Consider the following 14,415-nt stretch of genomic DNA (forward strand, 5'->3'; position numbering starts at 1 on the left):
AGGTCAGGAGTCTGAGGGGGTCCAGGGTGGACATCGGTGCCCCCAACATCCTCACTCACAAGGCCTATTCTGGTGCTCTCGCTTGGCAGTCAGCCAGAGCCCTGCCAGCCCACTGACTAACAACAGAGGAAGAGTGAGTCACCGGGCAGGTCTCAGGCTTTGTGAGGAGTGTGCATATCTGGAATTCTACCGCTCCACAGGAGAAGCACCACATTTCCTGGTAAAAAAGATGACAATTTCTAATTGAAAGATTTAGAACACAGCACCTCCTCTCTCATTTCTGACTGCCTACTCCTCACAGAGAAGAAAAGAACATAAGCCCTCTCAACCCAAACCTTTATTACAAATCTGCCTCACCCCAAACTCCCACCACCCTCCCTGCTCACCCTTCGGGTCAGGTGTCTAACAATGAGCAAATAAACCCTCAATCTCCCAGCTGCTGCCCCGGGGAGGGCGGAGGTTAGCATCCCCTTTGCTGGATTGTTATTTAAATTGTAGGTTTAATTAGAAACCACAGGAGCCGCTCTTCTCTCCCCGTTCCTGGAATGTAAGGCATTTGCAAGGCCTGTAAACTCAGGAAGAAATGGAGAAGACCCCAGTCTCTCTCTGCCCGGTGAATGGCAGCCGATGGCAGCAGCCTTGGCATGGTCGCACGAGAGACCACCGGCTACCTGGATGTAGTGCCTGAAAAGGGACAGCAGGCATTCCCTGGTCACTTAACTGCAGCACACGGATCAGGGAAGACCCAGGCCTAGAGCACCCAGCAATCAAGCAGACGAGGCTGGGTTAGGCTCCGGTCCCAGGGGCTCCTGCACATGGTGACGTGGTAATCAGTGCCTTTCAGTGAGCTCAAATGACACCAGGCCAGGAGAGGAGGGGCTGGGGAGAGCTGGGCTTGCTTTGTCTTTCATTTGATATTTGCACTCTACCATCTGCAGACTACATTAAGAGTCGTGTATGGGAAGCACCGTGGGTCAGAACAGTTCAGATGTGGGTCCTGGCGGGCAGGGCTGTGAGTTCCAGGGACCAGGTGTCCCCTCGGAGATCGTGAAGTACATAGCTAGCTGCTTCAGGTGACTTGCTAACAAGCTGCTCCTGCCCCACAGTCCCCCACCGTCTTAGCAATGTGAAAATCTCCTAGTCTTCAGTGAAAAGGGGAAGAAGAATTATTTGGGGTTTCTACTGGAGACCTTAGGTAAGGTGGCGCCTAGCCTAACTGTAGTCTACAAGGTAATTCAGCAATCAGCATTCCAGTTCCCTCTCAGAAGTGCTCTGCAATTTGCAAACACAGAGGCTTTCGGGATATAAACGAAATCTTTGTTCACCTTCCGATGGGAGCACTGGGAGGCCTGTGATAAAGCAGGCGTTGTCTATATTTTCTAATTAAAATGAGATCTGAGCAGGGGCCGTCGGCCCCACGGCTGCCTCCGCTGTTCGCTTCCTTTTTCAATAAGAACTTACAAACCCTAAAACCAGGAAAACCTCTGGTCTCGGATGACGCACGGTTCCAGTTATTCCTGCTGACAGCTGAAAATCCTTCCGTTTAAAAAAAAAAAGTTTAGATTCTGTTAGTTTAAGAAGCAAATCGGAAGGTTCCTAAAATGTATATTTAGTCAATTTGCTTTTGAACTTCAAAGTGAGGCTGGTGTGGGGGGAGGGAAACGGAGGTTCACGAAACCTGAAACTCGGCAAACACTGCACTGAACGGTCCAACCTTACGCAAATCACGTCGTAGTTGGAGGTAAAATTTTAACCAGGTGTTGGGGGGGGGGGCAGGGAGGCACAGAGCCCCCTTGTGAACAGCCATAGGCCCCTGGCCCCAGAGACTGAGTGGTGGGACAGCTTACCATAACTGTCCTGGTTACCTGGGGTTCGTGGGCAGGAGTTGTGCCTGAAGGCTGCCATGCATTCAAATAAAATGAGTAGTTTCCCACAGCCGTGGGCCTGCTGGGGTTGCTTGCTTGAGGATGCTCCAGTTAGCAGAAAAGTCCTGTACGTCTAAATGAACTGTTCAACCATGGGGACCAGCCAAGACTTCTGTGCTGGCTGCCTGATAGCACAGCGGCCTTACGCGGAAGCAAGGCCCCCCCCTGGTCCTCTGCAATAAGGGGTCCAATATAACAAAAGGGTATGGATCCAGACCACCTCTTCCTTGGCTCTCCCCTATGACTAAAGGGTTTTCACTGGCTCATAAATCAGCCACGGAGCAGCCCTGAGGCAGGGCCAGGTCAAGTCACCAAGCATCCAGCAGGGGGGCCCTGGGACCAGCCCACAGAGCCTAACTCCCACTCTAGGATTGGGAATCCACCATTCCCCAACACTCTTCTTCATCTTGGTTCTATGGGCTGCCTGCAGTTGGGAGGTGGCCCTACAGGCAACTCTATAGTACACAAGCTGTGGGTAGAGCTCGGTCACTCTCAGCAGCCAGAGGCGTGCAGTGGTTACCATGGTGATTAGCTGTGAGATAGGAAGCAGCCTTCCTGTCCATCCATCCCAAGGGAAGTGGGTGTGGCTACAAGGCTACCCTTCCATTGGTCTGGATGAGTGTTTTAGTTGCCTTTGTAAAATAGCAGCCCTAGTACAAAGAACTGGGACCTCTTGTGGGAAGTGCAGTGACTTTCACCAGAATCAATGGAATCCTCAAGTGTACACAGTCTGACCCAGCAATTTTACATCTCAGTATTTACTCCTGAATGTGTGCATGGAAGCATGGGCAAAAATGCTCACTGAAGTACGCCATAATGGGAAACCCCATACCACTTCTATACTCGCCGACAGGGGAACCACTGAGCATGCCATCCCACCCTGGGGTGTTAACCTGGAAGTCAATTCACGGAGCTAACAGCCTTCTCCATGAGCTGCCCGCTCTAAAAGGGAAGGTCATGAAGGGATGCTAAAAAAAAACAGCATGCCTGCTTATGAGAAACAAAACAGGATCCTGAGGTGATCAGCTGGAGAAAAGGTCTGCACAGAGCTAGTCCCTAGACTGATGGGAGTGGAGAGTCAGAGCTGCAGACAAGGAGGACCCATTACTTCCTGTGTGCCCTGCAAGCCCAAGAAGCGCCACAAACTCGTCTACCACAGGCTATTTTTGGAACAGCAGACAGACTGCTTCCCAAACCTGTCTAAGAAAGAAGCGGCCTGGAATGACTGTTAAGACAACAGACTCCTTGCCTCAACTGTGTATTTAACAAGCAGCCCAGGTGATTCTTATCGGGGATCAAAAGCGAGAGCCGGCCCCCTCCGTCCCTAGTCTGAAGGCAAACCTCCAGTCACTCTTCTGGAATTTCACTTTTTCCAGGAGATTTCTCAGCCCTGCTCACGAGGTCAAGCAACTACAGTGGCTCCTGCTGCCCTGAGGGTCAGCAGGCGTGAGAGCTGACCTAACGTGCCTTCGGCCTATCGTCTGAGACTCTGCTCTAGATGCAGAAGACATCCTCTGCAACCCTGAGGGCAACATGGACTGTGCGGGAGGAGAGGATTCACAGGTACATCCCCTTCCCTGTCCCCTCCCCACTTGCAGGAATCACAAGGCTCACCGACCAGGTGCTTTCAGGCCTACCAAGCTCTCAACACACAGATGTGCACCCCTAGGTCCAACCTGACAACAGAGAGAGAAGGGCAGGGCAGCTGCCACCTTCTAAGAAGGGGACACAGGCACCTCCCACCTATCAGCCACTGTGAGGTACCTGCTGCTTCTGGGAACTGGTGGCACAGAGGTTCCAGTTCAGCTGTGGGCTTGAAGGGCGGGGGTTGGGGGTGGGGAGTCCTCTATGCTGCTTTCCCATCCGTCCCTAGGAAGTGAGGGGACGGTACCCCATGAGGCTCCATGAGGCCCCAGACTTGGCATGCCATTTGGTTTCTTTACTCCAGGTGAAGGCCCCGAGTGTCTGCCTGCAAGGTCCAGCTGGATCATTTATTAACTCACCTCCAACACCAACCTTAGCTTCACTAACAGTTTGAGGCCATGGATCTCTAGATGCTGGGGAACCCCCCACCCACCCCGAGTTTACACATTCGAATAGTATACCATAGGTACAGGTGAAGCCCGGATTCATTCCACCCCAGACTTCTCCCATCAGAACCACTTTAACCAATGGTGAAAACAGACAGGTTTTTTGCTGTAATGAGGTAGCAGGTGAACAGCCACCAGGAGCTGGCCTTCATGGTAATTCACCTGTCTGAAGAGGCACAGTATTGTGTGACAGGGCCTGTCATTCACTGACAGATGGCGGGGGTGGGGAGGCAGCAGCACAAGCATTTTGGCCTTGGGCTCTTTAATCTTGCTTGCTAGCTTTAAGGTCAGGGGCCATGACCCCTTCTGTCACTGGGGGCCCAGAAGGGCTCCGCTGAAGGTGGACACAAACCTGTTAGAGTATTACGTTCTTACTGCAGTGAAAGGGCTCTGTGACAGTCCCCTGAGGAGGCCTAGACCCGCTTAGGGACCCACTCGGACACAGGACCTGGCATCCACTGGATGGAGGCTCCGTTGCCATACCAACAAAGGAACAGGGGTGTGGGAAGTACAGAGAGGACTGTGGGGAAGCAGCAGTGGGGAAGCAGCAGTGGGAAGGCGTTCTGTGTCCACCGAGAAGCTGTGCAGCAATGAAGGAGCAAGCTCTGCTACCGGTGCCGTCCAGACGGAGGCTCTGGGACTTCTGCTCTGGGTGGAAGGCTGGCTAACTGGAGGCCACAGGCCACAGCTCCTGGTGTGTTTTTTGACTTGGACATGCAGCTCTTGGGCAACTCCCAAGACACAAGCAGCCCAGCTTTTTTTTTTGGGGGGGGGGGGCGTTCTGCAACTTTATTTGACAATCAGCAGTTAGTTCTCATGCACATGGACCGTCTGTAGATTTCGGAATGTGGTAACAGGCACATAAGTTACCAATGTGTAGAGCCTGTTTGGTGAATCCTCATCCTCGTTACGCTTCCTGGACAGACGTACTTGGATGCGCCCTTGGCCCGCATGGCTTTCTTGAGCCTGGTGTAAACGCACACACCTGGAGTCCTCATCTTCTTCATGGCCAATTTCTGAATTTCTTTGAGTGCCAGAGGAGCACACTTCTTGACGCCCACTCCATGGATGAGCTTGTGAAAGTTGATGGTGAATTCTCGGGTCACCACCTTGTTGATGGCAGAACGACCCTTCTTCTCTCCGCCACCCTTCTTTGCGGGAGCCATTCTGCTGGGCCCACGTTGGAAAGGCCAAACAGCTCAGCTTTAGGGGCTGATCAAACGGGTGGGCTGTCCTTGGAGCCCCCAACCAGGGCTCCGGGGCTGAAAAGCACCTGCTTGGGACATTGAGAGGGGAAGGCATTGCTCCCAGGACACGGTTGGGCAGTGACAGTTCAGACACGCAGCACTCTGGAACAGGCTCTGCTAACCAGCTCTGGGCAACCTGCTTTATTTCTCTGTGCTCTGAGTTCCCCTGGGATCTGGGGCAGAGTGCTTGTAAGGAGCAAATAAGATGATTCTGGGATGTGTCAGTATTTATGAAGAACAGGCTGAGTGCTTGTTTCAAAGCAGGAGGCACCCTTCTGTGTGCTCAGCACCCATGAATGCTGGGGTGCAAAAAACCTCAAATGTGACCTTGGCCTAAGAGAAGCCGAAACCTAAAGGTGAAAACTGACTCAGGAACCCCCTCACCCTGCCTCGCTCCAAGCCCCAGTAATTACACACAGGAAATAACCACAATTATACAGGACAGCAGCTCTCATAGATCTCAGTCCCCCAAAGGGAAAGCCTTAAGGAATAACCCTTTCTTCCCCACTCTGCACATCCCTACGACTGGAGCAAACATGCAGAGGTTCAGGCCCAGCCTTGCCTGTGCAGCGTGCACCCCACGCCAGCCAGTGTGCAAGGCTCAGTGGTGCCCACAGATCCAGTTGTGACACCTACATAGATATACAAGTGAGTGTCCTTATTGGCCTCTCTCTGTCCTCTGGGGTTTTGACCAGCATAGACCAACCCCCCAGTACAGGCACGCAAATAAATCATTTCTGACACAGTAAGGAAATTAATTTGGGAAAGATTAATTAGCTGCATCCATGCAATCAGCCTCAGCTTCTGGAAATGAGAGGGTGAAAGAGCACTTGGACTTAGAATGGGCTCCCTTTTTCTCCCTCTCAAGATTTGGCTCAGTCTTGAGCACTCCAAGTCTGAGCCCCCAACCCCACCCCTTCCTCACATAAGGGTACCTGCTAAATGTTTGGCCCCGAAACTCCAGCAAAAGGAGTTCAGGACCTGGTGATTCTGATCTGCAGGACACCGTCACTATTGAAGTGATCTACCATCTACATTGAGCTGAGTTCTGCCTCCCCTGTGCCCTGTGTGTGACCTTTGAGCTGGCGTCCCACCAAGCTGTCCCTTTACTGACTGTCCATACCTGTTCCACATCAGGAGGCCAGGGCAACAAATGCAACACCCCCACCACACACGCTTTCTAGTCCCGCCTCTGGGATAGCCACAGCTGCTTGCCTAAATACTTGCAGGTTCCAGCTTGTCAGGAGAGACATTCCAAACCAGCCTCTGCTGGCTCCTGTCGGGCCCACTCACAGCCCTCTTTTTCTCTCTCACACACCCACCGCACTCTTTCTGCTTAGCACCCTCCACCCAGGCTGTTAATCTGGGTAGGAAGCTGGGCTATAGCCTGGCCCAACCCTGTTTACCCAGAAACTTGCTGTCAAATGCTAGGGACAGGCCTGTCAGCATCTCTCTAGAAGTGAGAGGTTCTACTTGAACTCAGAAATAACCCAGTCCTAGAGCTTCCCATCTGCTTGCTGTCTGCCAGGATCTCTGTCAGGACAGAGTCAGCCAACACCAGCAGTGTTCCGCACTACAGAGAGGGCCGGAGGAGGTGGCCGTGTGTAAGATTTGCACAAGGGAAACCGTACAGTGTTTACATATGCCACTACCTGAAGAAAGAAGGCGGTCATCCAGTTTGGAAACCCGGAATCCACTGAGCACAGGAGGCCCAGGGAGGGGATGAACTAAGTCAATGCCAGAGACAGGAGCCAAACACCTTTCCTAACTTCTGAGTCCACACCGCTCCATTTCTGCAATTCCAATAGATCAAAATAGTGCTTTAAAAAAAACCATCAATAAATATTTCACAGAACTCTCACCATAACCACCTTTTAGAAGCCCACTGCCACACATCCACCTCCACGCCTCCACTTTAGCTTCTCCCACAAATAGCTCTCTGTGGGAAGGGACGCCAGGCTGGGCTGGGTCTGTGTTCTGTCTGACTACTGCTCCCTTGTTCTCCCTAGCAGCCTCCATCATGCTGGGCCAACCTATCAACCAGACAATCCTTCCTCCCGGGCTCTTTGCAGGGGTGAGGTGGGGGTTGTGGAGGTGTTGGATAGGGTAGCAAGCACAGGGCCATACCCTGGTCCACAAAACCAAAGTGAGTGATGTCACAGAGCTGAAGCTGGGAAGGGAGGGATGGAGGCGCTGGGAACCCTCTGTCACGTTTTGTAATTAGACAATTGGCAGAACTAACAGCTTTGCCAAGGTCACCTGAACACCAGAGCAGGCCTTCTCTGTACTGACCAGGAGCAATGAGAGAAGTTTCCAGGCAGCCAGAGGGAGACAAAAGCAGAACCCCTAACCCTGAAGGACAAGAGGCATGGCTAAAGTCGGCTGTTAGTGTGGGTATCTATAAACCGTCTGGACTTCTAAAATGCAGTTGACACTTCCGGTTTTCTGAGCATTTCCCCGGTCTTGATAGGCATGGTCCATCCACCACCACTCCCTTCACAAGGAAACACCAGGACTGCAGTGTGGCGCGGCTTTCTTGTGGCTCCGAGAGCAGTCCTAGGAAGCCCTCTGGGACAAGGAGGCTGTGGGCCTAGTGCAGCTCCTGGGCGCACGGTGCATTTCAATAAGCAGCAGCAGCAAACTACCGAGTGAAGGGTCATTTCTCTCCGAATGGGGTCCATTAGGATGATTCATGCACAGTTCCTCTCCGAGCCCAGAGGCAGACCAGGGCATCGTTAGGCACGAGCAGCAATAAAGAGCTGCCCTCCCCCAACAGACACTTTCTTTTTATGGACGACACACAGCATCAGCCACAACTACGCCACCGAGAGACTCCCAGTTATGTTCAGCTTAATGCTGGGTGCTTGGTGATGGCTGATTCACTCTATAATAGTGCTGTCTTCTCGTCATGCCCAGCAGCCAACCCCGGACAAACTTCTTCATGTACAGCTGTAGTTAACAAATTGTCCTTACACCCAAAATGCTGTGTCCCACACGCCCTTGGTACATTGCACAGGCCCGGGCTGCCTGCCGTTCGAGCCTCCCTCTGCTCACAGGTTCTGGCCCACAACCTCTAATAGGCTTGTCTTTTCCTACTTCCCCTAGGATAGAGGTTCTGAAGAGTGCCCCTTATTTAACCTTGTCACAGCTCGGTGGACAGCAGGGTTCCAGCACAGTATTCTGGGCTAGAGCCAGGGGAATGACAGAGATGGCCAGTGGTGCCGGTCTGAGCCCTAAGTGCCACTGATTACAGGCTGCTGTCAGCTGTGGGCTCTGGGCAAGCAGCAACCCTTCTCTCAGCCTGAGCTTCTAACTCTCTGGGAAGCCACCTTCCTCCTGTGTATGAAGGAGACAGGGTAAAGGAACCAGAGATCAACACCGTGCTCAGCGCACTGCACTGGCAGAGCAAGGGCCCTCCCTGGAGGATACATAAAGGATGCCACCATCTTCCTTTCAGCCCACAGTCCGCAGGCCGGTGTGAACTTCCCCAGACACAGATCTTCATCTGGGACTGCCATTCAAGCGGCTTACTTGGGAGAGGACACCTCTGAGAAGACAGAGCGTGAGAAGGGAAGGTAGAGAAACTGGGCTGCAGGGTCAGCTGTGTGGATGTGTTCTAAGAAAGCAACAAGAAGAACCCTCAATCGGAGAAGGAGAAGGAAATCACCAGAGGGGAGGCAGGAAGGGCCCCCTGGAGAGAGACTGACTGGACCCAAGGTCAGTTGATCCCGGCTGACCCAGAAGAACACCAAACATACCATGCTGGGCCCTGGAGTCATTAGCTGGGCTCTTGCTTCTCCTACAATAAATACCTCCTGCCCCTTCACCCTCAAAATAAGTGCCTGGACAAAAATCACATGGGACCTGGTGGGCCCCTTCAGTCCCTGCAGAGACCTGCACAGCCTGCACAATGCATGACAGTCGTCCCCAGGGAGGTAGGGACAGAGGGGCAGGCACTGCTGGCTACATGAACATGGAGAGAGCCCGTCATCTCCTCCCCGGGGGCCTCACCTCTACAGCTTCCCTGCTTTGGCTTCTTTCTCACTTCAAGCATGAAGAGGTCTACAGGGAGCAGAGAAAGTGCTCTCTTGGGGATCTGGGGCGTCTAAAAGGCCTGGCACAACGAACTTCTTTTCTTGGGTTAAGTACTATGGGATTTTATTTATCAGGGATTTTGACGTTTATGGTCCCCAGGGCCAACTACGTGACACGTGGCTTGTGCAGTCACATAGGCCAGGGCTTGATTTAATGTCTTGCTGTCACCGATTTGAAAGTTCTTTTCCTCTAGTGTAAAGGATTGAACCCAGGGCTACACCTCTCAGCTACATTCCCAGCTCCCGGGAAATTTAATGAAGTGATTTACATTACTCTGGGAGAGGGCGGCCCTGCAAACGAAGTCGCTGATTCTGATTTGGCTTCCACACCCAGAAGTTCACACCCTTGAGGCTTGTCCTGGAACTTGACTGTGTAGACCAGGCTGGCCTCAAACTCAGAAATCTGCCTCTGCCTCCCAAGTGCTGGGATTAAATGTGTGTGCTGCCACCACTGAGAGGTTCAAATTCCCAAGGACCACCTCACCCCCACAGCATTTGCTAAATTGCATACTCAGTGCCTCGGTTTCCCCAGCAGGGGGGCAGGTGTCATTAAAAAATGAACAAAACCAAAACACAAATCAAAGTAAACCTCTCGAACCTCTCATTTCTGTGGCTCCACTAACACCGCCAAGCCTTGGGGAAGCATTGTAACAAATCCACCTGTGTGGATTCCACAGTGACAGTATCTGTGTGATTGCCTAAGGTCCTCTTCTGTGCCAGCCCTCTCCTCGGGGCCCGTCCCCCAGGGCTTCTCCTAGACTACCTGTGGCCCATCTCTAGAAACACCATCCCAATGTTCAGAGAGGAGTTCCCCATTCAGGCCTGAACAGCCTGTATTTATTAATGCACATCGTAAAATCTCCTTCCAAAGAGGTCACAGTTCACCAGCCACGGGGAACGTCTCATCCTTAAAGAGGGGCAAAGGCGTGCTGAACTGAATACCAGACTTATCAATTTAAGAAAACAATGCAGTCTTTGAAAGTGGTCTTGCTAGGTGAACTGAGCTGGGGAAGGGATGGCCTCTTGTTGATAAGTCAACTATCCTAATATGTCCCTAACCCAACACCTACTTCCTCTCTGCTGAGACCAGGCCTGACTCACAGGGTTCGAGTCCTGGAAAACATAAAACACTAGTGCGAGGACACGGGAACCTCAGAGCAGACCTTTGAGGCACAAACAGGATGGGAAGCGGCCATGGGGGAGCACCTAACACGGGCCAGGCTGTTGGCTCTGGGCTTCCGATATCATCTCAGTTTACCAACCTGACCTCAGAGCGGATGCGTCATCCCCAGTACTGGCTCTCCCATGCCACCTACTTCTTCCCAGCAACAGGAAATCTCCAAAGGAAGGTTTGACAGGAAGAGGAGGAAGCTTTGCCAATTTGGCTCACATGTGCCAACCCTAGGCAAGGGCCGCCCTGACACTCCCTAGTCAGCCAGTACTGGAAGTCTCTCTTCCTCAGACAACAGCCCTTGTGACTTACTTCACACACCTGCCACCTGCCGGGGCCACACCTGGGGAAGCAGGGCTTCCTCCTGTGGCCTGTGCTAACAGGCTGCTGGCTTCTAGCTCTCACCTCCCTCCATCTCTACCCTAGGGGCCCCATAGCTCCACCCAAAGCAGCACAGGGACAAAGTCCTCATCCTTCAAGGGATGGATACTATCACTGTTATGACACCACTCACAGCACTCACAGCCACTCACAGGAGAGGCCTCCTCTCCTGATCCCACACCTTTCATAGAAAAGTCCCCTGAACAGAGGAGGGGAAGAAAGCTAGAAGGAAACAGGGAACGGCCTCCCTCCCTGTGTGCGGAGTACGGAGGATAAAGTCCTGAGTGGATGTGTGTGTTTCAGACACACAGCCACACCCAATGCCTCAGGCCTATGGAGATGGCCAAGCCTTCCCCGTACAGGCCAGGTGAAGCAGAATGGCGAAGCTCTCCTCTGGTTCAAGCACTAATATCAGCAGTGTGGACAACAAAAATTAATAACCCCAGCTTCTTCCTCCTAGGACTGCTCCCCTACAAGAACCAACGCCCTCCCCTAGTGCTGTACAAAATGAAAGCACAGAGGTCCCTGGTTGTTGTGGGGTTGGTGCTACTCATCCAGGGCCAGGATGCCCAGCAGATCTCAGTCTTTCTACTCATGCGTCTACTTACTTCATTCCTGGCTGCCAAGTCCCAGGCAGGAGACATGGTGAACTGCTCTGCAACAGATGTCATCCACTCCCTACACATTCACTTAGGGCATCCTCCACCCCAGCCTGCTGAGAAGGTGTTCCTAGGAAGTGGCCGGTACCCACTGAACACACTAGCTTTTGGTATTTCGGCAACACCTAAACTCCATGGAAGCTCTATGCTCTTCCTGAGAGGGAAGATGTTACGTTTTCTAGTTAGAACTACCAAGAAAAGGGGTCAACAGTAAGGCAGAGTCAACTCACTTTTTTTTGGAGCCAAGAGTTGAACCCCAGCTGGGTTAAAAAGCCAAGGAATCGTGTATTTGTGGTGGGGGACTGTTAGATTTGAAAGGTGCCAGCCCCCCAGCCAAGGGGGGGAAATGGGCCTGTGAGAGCCAAGCAATGACTCAAAGCAGCATTCTCCAAAGAGGTGAATGAGCCCCGACATCCTGATGAATAGCCTGCTAGACCATTTACTGGGTATGGTGCAGGTGACCTGGAAGAGCCACGGGTCTTCTTGTAGACATGTCAGCCATTTTGGAGGGGTTTGGCCAACAGAGTGTGGCTCAGTGACAAATCTCTCTGCACCACTTTTGTCAGCCACCTCCAGCTCGAAATGCCTAATCGCAGCTGTGCCTCTTGGCCTATGGACTGGCTTGGATGGGCTTGCTTGCTAAGTAAAGCAGGAAGGGCCTTTTCCCCCTCTGAAGAATCACCTGTAAAGTCCAGACAACCCCTCCTGCACTTAGGGAGCAGGGGTTCCGGTTTAAAGAGAAAACTGGCTTCCCATTCACCATCTCCATTCAGGACAGCAAGATGCTAACAGGCAGAACAAGTTCTGCTGCTGCTGCTGCTGCTGCTGAATGAGCTCCAGTAATAACAGGGCTCACCCTTCGCCATTAAATATTAACCTTGTTCCCAATGATGTCATAAAGGCAAGGCCCAGGAAGCTCTCTCATGGCCACACTCCCCATCTGCTATGGGAGGGAGTCAAGTACTCACCCCTTCCCTGGTAGCAGGCCAGGAGGACCCAGGGCCCTTTGGTGGACACCCGGTGCCCTGGCTACCTGGGACCTTCATTAAAGTGACACTGCACCCACATGGTCTAACAGATGTGCCCAAAGCTGACCTAATCTCAGGCCGTGCTCACTTGGGGACTTTTCACCCACAGGGTAGTATCCCCATCAATTCTGTTCACAGAACTGGGGAGGGGGATCCCTGGAAGGAGCACTCTCTGCTCTGGACCCAACTCTTTTGGGAGCCATCACAATGATATGGTGTCTGGATTCTGTCTCATGGGCATCGGTGCGGGAGGAGCCATGGAATGTGTTCTGAGAGGACTTGATGTGTGGGGGTTGCCGGAGGAGCAGCTAATCCCCGACAGCAAAATGTTCTGTGGGGTCAGAGAGGGTAGCGTGAGCATCAGTAAGCAGAAGTTATGAGAAACATTCTGACTCAATTTCAGGATGGCCTGGCAGCTGTTCCACACAGAGCAGGATGCTTTGGGAGGCAGTGGGCTCTCTGCCAGAGGACTCCAAGCAGACAGTGGTCAGGACTGGCCCACAGCAACACCTAAACTGCTATCTCCCGACAAGGGAAGCTCTATGCTCTTCCTGAGACCTCCACAGCACTGCAGAGCATGGTACTGGGGACAAGAGAGCTGTCCAGGTTAAGGAGAGATGAAAGGCAGGGGTCTAGGCCCGATGTCTCTAGGGAGGCTTCAGGGAGAGTCCCAGCAGCATCAGAAAGGTTGGGTGATGTGGGAGATCCATAATCCCCCTCAAATCTGGAATTTTGCTATGTCCATGGTACACAGAGAAACCAGCCAGCTCAGTGTCTCCTCCAGGAGGGACAGACCTAGGAAGTAAGCAAACCTGTTCTCTGAAGAAAAGTAAAGCTTTGGGCTTCCTGTGGGGCATTAAAGGTGTGAGGTTCCCACATATTCTGCTAACCTACTCAAGTTCTTAGTCAGGACTGGACCACATTTGACCTACTCCTCCTGGTCCAGTCCAACGTTGGATTAGCACAACACGGCTATCCCCTGAAGCTTTCCACCAGATCTTCTGACTTAACTGCTACCAGGAAGGACCCGGGGCCCATGTTTTCTAAAAGCTCTCTGGGAGCTTTGGCACAAAGACTTGAGATTGAGAATCCCCAGTAGTAACAGATGTGAGCCAACACCTCACTATTAATCCCATGATTTCACAAACCCAGGGGAAGTGATTTGCTCAAGGTCCCACGGTTGAGTCAAGAGGCAGGGAATCTGAGCTTGCAGAATGGCAGCCCAAACCTTCACCTTGTACAGGGCAGAGCTTGAAACAACAGCCTTCCTGGCTTTGGGGTCCCTTCACCCCAGGAAGCGGAGGACCACAGAAAACACCAGCTATGTTTACTCCACCCCACCCCAATACAGGAGACTCCCCTGTCCCGGACTAAACCTTGATGACCTAGAAATACCATGGGAACAGAATTCTCCCAAACATCCCTCTTTCTTTCCAGAAGCAGCATTTAACCAAAGTTTGTAACTGTTTATTAGCATCTGGGAGGAACAAAAGGAGGCTGTAAAAACTGGGTCTCTTCAGTCCTAATGAGCACACAGCCACAGGAAGCTTTTCTCCAATGACACCACCAGAGACCTGCCAAAACGTGCTGCCTGCCCAGAGCTCTGCCCACACAGGACTCAGCACAAGGAACCTCCAGGGCCTTGGAAAGGTTGCAAGAGCTTGGCCGGGCGGTCTCTCAGAGCGATGACCTAAATGTCTGCAGAGCAAGGAGTTCCAGCAGACAGGAAAACCCTGGTGTCCTACTCTTGAGGGGACTCTACCGTGGCCAGAGAGCCTGATTCTACTCATTCTGGCTGGCAGAAGAGGGTAAAGAGCCGT

The 14,415-nt window shown here is 52.4% G+C and overlaps 1 protein-coding gene across 1 annotated transcript in view; it reads right to left on the reverse strand.

Moving 5' to 3' along the window:
• Window positions 1-14,415, reverse strand: part of Shb (SH2 domain containing adaptor protein B) — a 107,541-nt gene that overhangs the window by 67,233 nt on the left and 25,893 nt on the right.

This window comes from Rattus norvegicus, chromosome 5 (genome assembly GCF_021556685.1).
Source record: "Rattus norvegicus strain SHRSP/BbbUtx chromosome 5, alternate assembly SHRSP_T2T, whole genome shotgun sequence".
NCBI lineage: Eukaryota > Metazoa > Chordata > Mammalia > Rodentia > Muridae > Rattus > Rattus norvegicus.